Raw genomic sequence first — 8,594 nt, forward strand, 5'->3', positions numbered from 1 at the left:
TAGTCTGACTGGTGAACAATGGGGTAGTTTCTACCTGCATTCCTCTTATTATGACTGAGCTTGAGCATCTTTTCATATTTTGAAGGGCCATGTTTGTTTCTTGGCCTATGAATGGTCTATCCATGTTCTTGGTCAATTTCTCTATTGAGTTACGATCTTTTCTCAGTTTCTAGGCTTACTCTATATTAGGTAGATTAATCTTTCTCTGTAATATTAATTGTTAATCTTTTCCCCCAATTTTTCATTTGTCTTTTAATTTTATTTATGGCATAATCAATTATTCTTGAGGAATAAGTAAATTACCAAAACTGAAGAAGTAGAAAACATTTATAAGATCAATCACCATAGAAGAATTTACCATGTAAATCGGTCTAGTGAGCTTGCTGCAATTCAGGATATAAAGAATGGTCCTTGCTCTCAGAAGAAACTTTGCAGTGCAGGGGCTTAGTTGTCCCCTGGCATGTGGGATCTTAGTTCCCCAATCAGGGATCAAACTTGCATCCCCTGTATTGGGAGGCAGATTCTTAACCACTGGACCAAAAGTCCCTCAAATCTCTATTTTAAAGAGGGTACCACGTTCAGAGAGTTTTACTGGTGAGTTCTACCAAACTTTCGTGGAACAAATAACCACTATATTATTATTAACTGTGGTTGAAAAAAACACATAATATCAAGGAAATGAGAAGATAAGTCACAGACTGGAAGAAATATTTGCAAAAGGCAAACCCGATAAATGACTGTTATCCAAAATATACAAAGAACTCTTAAACTCAACAATGAGAAAACAAAAACCCAATTAAAAAATGGGCCAAAGACCTTAACAGACACCTCATTAAAGAAGATATACAGGGCTCCCCTGGTGGCGCAGTGGTTGAGAGTCTGCCTGCCGATGCAGGAAACACGGGTTCTTGCCCCGGTCTGGGAAGATCCCACATGCCTTGGAGCAGCTGGGCCCATGAGCCATGGCCGCTGAGCCTGCGTGTCCGGAGCCTGTGCTCCACAACGGGAGAGGCCACAGCAGTGAGAGGCCCGCGTACCGCAAAAAAAAAAAAAAAAAAAAAGAAGATATACAGATGGCAAATAAACACATGAAAACATGCTCCACATCAATATGTTAACAGAGAATTGCAAATCAAAACAACAGTGAGGGGACTTCCTTGGTGGTCCAGTGGTTAGAATGGACCTTCTAATAAGAATCTGCTTTCCAATGCAGGAGATGTGGGTTCAATCCCTGGTTGGGGAACTAAGATCCCACATGCCACCAGGCAACTAAGCCTGCATGCTCTAGAGCCCACACGTCACAACTAGAGAGCCTGCGTGCCACAACTACTGAGCCCACATGCTCTGGAGCCCACGCACCACAACTAGAAAGAATAGCCTGCACGCCACAATGAAAGATCCCGCATGCCTCATTGAATATCCCACATGCCACAACTAAGACCCGATGCAGCCAAATAAATAAATAAATAAATATTTTAAAAATAAATAAATAAAACAACAGTGAGGTACCACTACACATCTGTTAGAAGGGCCAAAATCCAAAACACTGACAACACCAAATACTGTCAAGGATGTGGAGCAACAGGTACTCTCATTCACTCCTGGAGGAAATGCAAAATGGTACAGCCACTTTAGAAGATAGTTTGGCTGTTTCTTACAAAACAAGTTGAAGACCTATGTCCTCACAAAAACCTGGACTGCTTTATTCATAATTGCCAAAACTTGGAAGCAACCAAGATGTTCTTCAGCAGGTGAATGGATAAATTGTGGTATGTCCAGACAATGAAATATTATTCAGTGCTAAAAAGAAATGAGCTATCAAGCCATGAAAAGACATGGAGGAATATTACTAAGTGAAAGAAGCCAATCTGAAAAGGCCACATGCTGTATGCTTCCAACTACATGACATTCTGGAAAAGGCAAAACTATGGAGACAGTAAAAAGATCAGCGGTTGCCAGCGTTGGGTGGGAGGGTCAGGAAGGAAGAAGGAATGAAGAGGCGGAGAACAGAAGATTTTTAGGGCAGTGAAAATACTCTGTATGATACCATAATAATGGATACATGTCATTATACATTTGTCCAAATGCATAGAATGTACATCAAGAGTGAACCCTAATGTAAACTATGGACTTTGAGTGATTATGATGGGTCAGTGTAGGTAGAAATGTACCATTCTGGTGAGTAATGCTGATAACAGGGGAGGTTACACATGTATGGGGACAGGGGGTATATAGGAAATCTCTGTACCTCCTTCTCAATTTTGTTGTAAACTTAAAACTGCTCTCAGAAAATTAAGTCTTTAAAAGCTTTATATAGCTATATATATCTATATATATATACACACACACACACATATATACACACAGAAATCAGATCAGGGGTTGCCAGGAGCTGCAATGGGGGAGGGGTTGATTATAAAAGAGCACAAAAGAACTTGGGGTAATGAAAATGTTCTGTGTGTTGATTGTGGTGGTTACTACATAACTGTATATATTTGTCAAAATTTTTATATACTTAAAAAGGATAAAGTTTACTGTATGTAAGTTATGCCTCATTAAACCTTTAAACATTTCTAAGAATGTATATCTTTTAAAATTCATTGAACAAATATTTACTACATGTCAACTATGTGCCTGGTACTATTGTAGGCCCTGGGGATACAACAGTGACTAAAATTGACAAAATTCTGTTTTCATGGTGTTTATATTCTGTTGGGAGAAACAGACAATAAACAAGATTAATATGTAAAATATCTAGCATGTTATTGTTGGTAAGATTTGCTATCAGAGTAGATATGGGGTGTGAGGAAGAGGAGCCTAGAATTTCCCTTAACAATTGAAAGACAGAGTTGCCATTTATTGAGATGGGAAGACTGGTTAGAGGATCAGATTGAGAGTGAAGAGGGAGAGAACGGGATGCTCTGTTTTGGACATGTCACATTTGAAATGCCTGCTAGATAGCCAATTAGGCCTTCCTGAAGGATGTCCAGCAGACAGCTGGATATACAAGTTTGGAGCATAGGTGAGGTCTGACTAAAGATATAATTTTGGAGTCTGGCAGGACATGCAGCAATCTCCCTCTCATTTTAGGAGGGCCATCCCAAGAATAGGGTTGGCTCTTAAAGGCACAAGAGGACAATTTAAGAAAAAAAAAAAAGATATAATTTTGGGATAGCCACCATATGGGAGTAAATACAGATAAAAAATAAAAGATGTCTGAGGAATGAGCCTCAGTGCTCTCCAATATTAATAGGTCTGAGAAATGAAGAGGAACCAGCAGACTGAGACAGAGTGGCCAGAGGTAAAAGGGAAACCAATCATCTCTGGAGTCCTGGAAGCTGAAAGAAGCGAAAGTTACAAGATGGAGACTGAATGATCTACAACAACTCTGGATTCGGCAATGTGGAGATCACTGGTAATCTAAAGTAGTTTCAATGGAACAGTGAGTGTGAAAGAAAAAGTTAGAGAAGTTTGTAAACATTTAGAAACAAGCACTGTTCACTATAATGTTAAAACTAAAATGTTAAATCTGCTCTTCCATTTTTTAATAGTTCCAAGTACTTAAGAATGGTCCTTTCATTATCTGTCCTGATTTTTCCTTGGTTCTATTTCCTGGGTTGGGCAGGGAGAGATGAAGTCAGCTGCTGGAAGATAGTCCCTGCTAAGCACTGGCAGAAATTGATCTTACTCAGACCATCCCAGTTGCATTTCACTTCCCCAATTTAAATTTTATTTTTAAGAAATCTGACATAAAACAACAAGTATGTGTATTCTAGTTAAACACTGCAGGTTGAATACATGCATTTATTGTCCCTTCCTCACAAAATAGTAAAGGGACTTTTTTTAAGCACAAAACTCCAAAGTCAAAGAGGAGCCAAAAGTAGAGGGAAAACAAAATTCGGAAAGGTGGAAAGCAACTGAATTTACAAGTCTTGAGAAACCAGGAAAAAAAGTCTTGAGAAACTTTTTTTTATTGCAATCATGAAACAAGAACAAAGAATATGAGAAAACTCTTATTTTCTCCTAGAAAAATAAAACAACGAAAAAAATGGAAAACAGGAAAGAAGAGATAAAATGAGAGGATCAGTCCAGGAGGCTCAATAACTCGGCCTCCCCAAACATACACACACAAAATAATTGTAGAAAAAGAAAAGATAGAAAATGAAAGAAGGGCCTCCCTGGTGGCGCAGTGGTTGAGAGTCCGCCTGCCGATGCAGGGGATACGGGTTCGTGCCCCGGTCTGGGAGGATCCCATATGCCGCGGAGCGGCTGGGCCCGTGAGCCATGGCCGCTGGGCCTGCGCGTCCGGAGCCTGTGCTCCACAACGGGAGAGGCCACAACAGTGAGAGGCCCACATACCGCAAAAAGAAAAAAAAAAAAAAAAAAAAAAAGGAAAAGAAAATGAAAGAAATTATCAAAGAAATAATATAAGAAAGTTTACTAGTCCAAAAAGACATGTTTACAGATTGAAAGAGTTCATGAGTACTAAACACGAGAAATGAAAAAGTTCTACACCAATGCCACATCATTGCGAAATGTCAGTGTGCTGGGGATAAAGAAAAGTTTCTAAAAGCTTCTAAGGAGGGTGGGGAGAAGAACAGGTAACCTACAAAAGCCTAACGTTCAATACAGCATAAGATTTCTCAACAGCAACCCTGGAAACTAGAAGACATTGGAACACTTACCTCAACATTCTTTAGGAAAATTATTTCCAATCTACAATTCTATACCCTACCAAAATAGTAATTTAAAAATTTTAAATATCAATCAAGTGAGAGTAGAATAAAACTTTTCGGATATGTGAGGTCTCAAAAAATTTGCTTCCTATGCACCCTTTCTCAGGAAGCTACTGAAATGTTATCTACCAAAATGAGGGAGTAAACTGAGATAAAAAGACATAAGATTTAAGAAATAGGATGTGCAACAAAGTGGAGAAGCAAAGTGAACCCTCATCCTGATGGTGAAAGAAGACACTAGGATTACAGCTATGCAGTATGCAGAGAAGTAACTAGGCCAGATTAGAGCAAGTCTGAGAGTTAAATGAGAGGTCTTTTGGGTAAGGGCAGAATTTACATAGAAAACTCAGCAAACAAAAACAGATAATTATTAATTCCAGTGAAAACAAAAAGACATGTAGGGAAAGAAAAGTAAGCCTGATTTATTACATGACTTTCCTCTAAATAGTATACATGATCATAATGTAAACGTTCAATATTGACCTAAGTAAATTTAACTATACGAGGAGATGGAAAGATGAGAAAGATGCATTTGTATTTGATAAGTGGGAAAAGAAAAGAGAGGCCAATCCTCATCATCCATGGTGGGAAGTCAACAATAATACCTAAAATTGAAAGAAAACAATAAATAGGACACGAATAGGTTTTTTAGAAACATGGAGATAACACTAATAGCACCAGATAAAAGAATTGAAAGTTGTTGCTTCTTGAGAGGACGGTGTGGGTATAGTTGAGGCTGCTGCTTTTCCTAACAAACCTTATAGACAACTTACTCATATTAACATGCTTAATTTTTTATTTAATATAAAAATTAAGAGAAAACAAGTTAGATTAATATGTAGTATCACAGAAAGGGGTCCATGATATAAAAGTTTAAAAACCAAATTGAGGAATAACAACACAATTCTATTTTTTAAATTATGTATGTATTTACAAATATTTGTACATGCAAAGAATCCACACTAAACTGTTCATAATGGTTACTCACAGGGAGTGGGACGGGGGAGACTCTCATTTTTTACTTTACATATTTCCATTTTGTTTACTTTTTTGGTAACAATTATTAATCATTTACATATTTTTAAGGTGTATTTATTCATGTGTGTATATCAAATATAATGTTGTTTGCTTGATAATTTTTTCAACTATGCTTTATATCCACAAGCACACTGCAAGTTTTTTAAGGACCAATGTCATCTTAGAAGCGTTACTGTATATGCATCGTAGTGCCAACCACTGGGCTGGCTACCCATTGGGCAGGTGCTCAATAAAGGCTGAAATTGCAATACTGAATCCCACATCAGAGCAACAAAGAGCATGTTGTACCATTCATCGCCACCAGATGGCAGGTCTCTATCAGAAGTCCTTGTCTATGGAGATTTACTCATTATCCTTACTCCCCCTCCAACCTTTCCAGAGTACTTTATCTCACTGTATTGTTATAAATTATTTAATCTTTCCTCTCTCAGACCAGACTAAAAGCTCCTCCAGGATAAAAACAAGTAATGATAATTCATCTTAGACCCATAAGTGTTGAATACTAGCCTGAACTAAGTAGGTAAATATTTTTAGAATAAATAAATGGATAGATGGATGCATATTTCTCTGAAAACTAATAAAATTCCACAATCACCTCCATACTTTCTTCAACAACAATCAATCAAGAAACATTAACTTGGAACTTCTGTGTCCTACCTAATGTCCAGAGATGGGAGTTTTGAACAGAGAGAATAAAAAATATAATAAAGGGGTTTTAGCCAACCGAAATCTCTCCTTGGATGAGCCCCTCCAACTCCAAACCTTTCTAGGCTAATGATGATACGGATTCTGCCACCTGGGCACCTCAGTTTGATGGGATAATATGCTGCTATCCTTGGAGAGATTCCTGTGTGGTTGGGATTGACAAGGGCAAGCCCTAAGGAGTTTCCCAATTGATGAAGGAAATATACCTTCAAGCAAGAAACAGCTAGTCATCGCTTGCAGATTTATCCCCTCTAATGTACCCCAGCCCTCACAGGCCCATGTGTTCCAGCAACTGCTCCCATTTTCCACACAGGAAGGCCCATTTTCTTCCCCACACTTGGAAACCTAGATCTCAAAGGGAAAATTGAAGTATTCTCCTCTTCCTTCCCTGGGTATATTGTTGAGGAACTTTGCAAGTCATTGAGGCTAAATTGGGGGGTCAAAGGGAGGGTCAGGAGCTCAAGCAGCTGTGGCATTTGGACTGGGAGTCACCAGGGGGTGGGAAGAGACAAGCTTCCAGGGAGGAGGGGTGGAGACCAGAGATTAAAAATTCCTGAGCTCTGCTCAGTGTCACTGCTCAGAAGAATATGCATGGAGGCTCATTCTCTCTACCCCCCATCTCCACCCCTTATCTAATTAGCAGAGGAGTGTTAAAAGTCAGAAATCCTATCTCTTTCTCTTCTGGCATTCTCCAGCCATCTCCACCCTCTCTCCACCCTCTCACTCAACTCCCATACCCCCCAACTTGCTCCATAGTCTAAGCAGCCCCTCTAGTCTCAGAACCCTGAAAAAGGAGCCTGGAAAAGAAATGTGGAGGAACCAGGGATCTGGGGAGTTTAGTGAGAATGCACATCTGGAAGAAGCATTAGCTTAGGATGCACACCACCTTCACTGCAGGGTGACCAACCATCCTGGTTTGTCCAAGACTGTTTTCATATAAGCACTGAAAGTCTCATACCATGGGAAACACCTCAGTCCTGGGCAAACCAGGATGCTAGCATCAAGGCTCTCTTAGCCCCAACTCATTCTGTAACCCTGAGTAAATCCTCTCTCTCTGGGCCTCAGTTATATCCTTGTAAAAATGGGAGCCTCTAGCTCAGACACTCTATGCCTCTATAAATGGCCTCTAGATTTCCTGAAGCTGGGCACAGCAAGGGTGACTCTGGCTTACTCCTCACTGATTACTGCCCCCAGTATTCCCCTAAGACTCCTGGTATCTCAACATCCTGGAACATAAGGTGGAAGGGGCCTTCAGGATTATCCCGTCCTACTCCTCTCTAGCTCTATGAATACCATTCCAGCGGAATACAGTGCATTTATTCATTGCATTCCACTTGCCACTTGATGCCCTACATTATAGTTAGATACAGACCTTATCTCCTTTTTACTAGATACTAAGCTCCTTGAGGGCAGGTAGCAAGACTTTGGCTCAGCAAAGGTTAAAGCCTTGCACATAACTGGAACAAACAAATATTTGGTGTTAAATTCTACAGACAAATCTTTTGCACTTTACCTTCCAGTGGCCTAGAGGGAGGATAGAGGGATCCAGCGGTGTGGTGGGAGGCAGCTTGTCCAGTCTCAGAGAACCTATTGTGAAATTTTTAGGAATTTTGCAAACTGGTTGTTAAAACAGCTGTTATTAAAATTAAATTATATAAACTTACAATTAAACTTATAAATAAATTAATTATATTAAAAACAAAGGGGAAAATAAAAAGGAATTCCCTGGCCGTGCAGTGGTTAGGACTCAGTGCTCTCACTGCCGGGGCCTGGGGCTCAATCCTTGGTCAGGGAACTAAAATCCCATAAGCTGCATGACACGGCCAAACAAAAACAAAGATAAGTAGTCAAAATTTATCACTTCCTAATTATTTTACTAGATTTTACTATTATCTATACCCTTAAGGTTACTTACATCTATTATACCTACGATAAAAATACTGTATAATGATGTGCCACTATTAGTCTCTTCCCAAGTCCACATTGGTAGTTTGAAATCAGCCATGGTGGAAGTATTTACACGAGGCAAATCAGCAAACACTACCAATCATGTCTCCTATCACACTGAAACTGGTTGTTGAATATCTACCAGCACACCACTAGCTCAGATATACT

At 39.4% G+C, this 8,594-nt stretch overlaps 1 non-coding gene across 1 annotated transcript; it reads left to right on the forward strand.

Moving 5' to 3' along the window:
• The first annotated feature begins 3,024 nt into the window (after nt 1-3,024).
• Nucleotides 3,025-3,140, forward strand: LOC132487296 (small Cajal body-specific RNA 11). The gene has a single exon (XR_009531584.1). It is a non-coding gene; the product is annotated as a small Cajal body-specific RNA 11 (non-coding RNA).
• Nucleotides 3,141-8,594: the final 5,454 nt, after the last annotated feature.

The sequence above is a fragment of the Mesoplodon densirostris genome, chromosome 3 (assembly GCF_025265405.1).
Source record: "Mesoplodon densirostris isolate mMesDen1 chromosome 3, mMesDen1 primary haplotype, whole genome shotgun sequence".
NCBI lineage: Eukaryota > Metazoa > Chordata > Mammalia > Artiodactyla > Ziphiidae > Mesoplodon > Mesoplodon densirostris.